Source organism: Rhincodon typus, chromosome 21, assembly GCF_021869965.1.
Source record: "Rhincodon typus isolate 14 chromosome 21, sRhiTyp1.1, whole genome shotgun sequence".
Lineage (NCBI taxonomy): Eukaryota > Metazoa > Chordata > Chondrichthyes > Orectolobiformes > Rhincodontidae > Rhincodon > Rhincodon typus.
In genome coordinates, this window is record NC_063352.1 from 39,448,616 (window position 1) to 39,451,245 (window position 2,630).

Here is a 2,630-nt window from a genome sequence, read left to right on the forward strand (position 1 = left end):
CACATCTACAGCAGCTTTCCAGCAAGTGGTCAGGAGCAGACACCCCAGCGTAATGATTTATTGATTGTATTGCATTGCCCCAGAGTTAGTGAGACTTGGTGTTAAAGTGCTGTCACCATCCTAACTGAGACTAACCTAACACTGTACTGAGCAGACAACACATTCTGGACTTCACTGTAAATTACATTAGATGCTGAATTATACAGGACTTTTGGATATTGTCTAACTGACTCTGTCATCTGGTTGCTCATGTGTCTATGCATGCATAAGTCCTTTGTGTTCTTGGAAGTTATACATTTCACCTGCTTAGGAAGAAGCACATATACCTCAAAACAGATTTACCACCTAGAAAGTGCCAGTTGCGATAGCCACTGTTCTGTAATGATAGTATTAACACAAACCATGGCTAAAACACTGTGAGATTGTTGAGGCCAGACCAGGTAAGGTCTGCAGATTTTCATTCCCTAATGAACATTGGTCGACCAAATTTTTGTTTTAATGACAATATAATGTTCCCATGATCATTATGGAGAATAACCTTTTTATTCTCTATCTATTCATTGATTTAAATGCCCTCGTTGCCATGCCGCCATCTGAACTTGCTTCTCTGGAGCAATATTCTGGTGTTCCAGTATCAGTGTTACTATTCCTCTTCTGTGATCTAAATGGGAGGTACTTTAATGTCCTGAGTAGGTGAATTGGGTTGGGCCAAACAAATGTGTGCTCATTTGCACCTATCTTGTGACCAGTGGTTGTATTTGAATTCCTACAGACCACCTTCATTTCAAATCATCTTTTCCAAGAGTCCCTTAGATGCTTCTTGATTTCTCATGGAAGCAGATGATGTTGAAAATTGATCCACGTGGACCAGGGATGTATTTTGATTGAAAATTAGTATCACCTGGAAATCGATGCAGTGTTCAAGAGGAGACAGCTTCACTTTAGGTTCATTATTTCAACCCTTAATAGCTGGTCTTTGACAAAAGTTACAGTACTACCAAATCGGTGTTCACTGACGTGCAGCACCATTCTGAATAGATCTGTTCACAGCTAGATATTCAGTGTGAAGAGGATCCAGATTGGCTGTCTTCCACAGTTGTTAATTTGACTACATCCAAAAGTCTTGAATTACACCAAGACTGACACTCAGTGCCTTGAAACACCAACTTGAAATATCAGTAAGTGAAGAAGTTGTTGAACAAGACAGTTGTTTCAAACTCTGGTCTTCTCTATCTATCCAATTTGAAAATTTTGCAATGATATAGTTCTCTAGTTTTGTCTCTGTAAATACAATTAGGTTTAGTCAAGAGAATAAGGAGTCTCGGGATCCTTACACCTTCCTACCATTTGGAGTCGGCCCTCGGAACTGCATTGGGATGCGATTTGCTCAACTGGCAATGAAGATGGCACTCACTTCTGTCTTTCAACACACGACCATTGTGACTTGTAAAGAGACACCGGTGAGAATTTAATCATTTCGTTTCAGTGAATATTGAGGAATGGAAATAATAGAATGGACAGAAGCATCTCTGGCTGTAAATCAACTGTAATGGGTGATTTCAGCACACAGGTGACACAGATCATGAAGCAGGGGTTCATTATTCCACTGCCGTTGAATTTTTAAAGCTTTGTGAAATTAAGACTAAAAGAAAAGGCAGGGAAACAGAATTTACACTGAACTAAGCCTGTGGCTCACATCTTGGTTGCAGATCATTTTTGTTTCTCCCTTCCTCCACTTGACAAAGACACCCCTTCATTCAGACAGAAGGTCTCCAAGTACAGTATTATCAGACAAACACCCCTCCAAAGTTGCTTGGAGAGAAGGTACTATGTACCTACTTTGGCCAAATGTTAAGAACAAAGATCTGCTGCAGATTTGGGACCTGTACCCCATTTGCTTCAAGTTTCCATCATTTGTGTTGTGATTGAGATTTTTGTATTTAGATTGTTGAAATTTGTCAACATTCCACAAAGGTCTGGTTTTCCAACTGAGCTATCCCATGTCGTGTTCTTTGTTCTTCAATATTAACTTTGCTTTTTCTATTCCAGATTCCAGTAGAACTAGATGTGACAGGATTCATGCGGCCTAAAAAACCCATCGTCCTGAAATTTGTGCCACGGCTGAACGCTGATTGAAAGGAATAAACTACTTGGTCGATTCAGAGCTATGAAAATATATAGGACTATGTATGCATCAAGATAATCAAATGAAAGTGCATGGAAACTTAATTCAATTATAAATCTATAGAATCAGAAAAAACCATTAACATACATGTTAATTTTTTACTTCCTGCTGTGAAAACAGTGAGAGAGTCACTCATGTTTTACGAGGTGATTTATTCAATAGGAAAACATCTGTCAATTGACTAACATTTTTGTAATCTCAGGTATAGAAATAAATCATGTGATTGTAAAACTATTAGACTATCCATAATCATTTCAATTTAATATTTTTCATAAGAAATCCTTTAGATATTTGCTAATACTAATTGTAAGTAATATGGTAAGAATGTAAACAACACTGTACGACAAGGAGCTTGCAGGATTATTCTTTAGAAAAATCATGAAATGGGATAGCTGACTTGGAAAACAGATTGAAGAATATTAACAAATTCAACCACCATCTAAAT

The 2,630-nt window shown here is 37.8% G+C and overlaps 1 long non-coding RNA gene across 1 annotated transcript; it reads left to right on the plus strand.

Annotated features, from left to right (window-relative positions):
* The first annotated feature begins 47 nt into the window (after positions 1-47).
* Positions 48-2,419, plus strand: LOC109917935. Its single transcript, XR_007264398.1, has 2 exons — positions 48-1,460; positions 2,050-2,419. It is a non-coding gene; the product is annotated as an uncharacterized LOC109917935 (long non-coding RNA).
* The last annotated feature ends 211 nt before the right edge of the window (positions 2,420-2,630 follow it).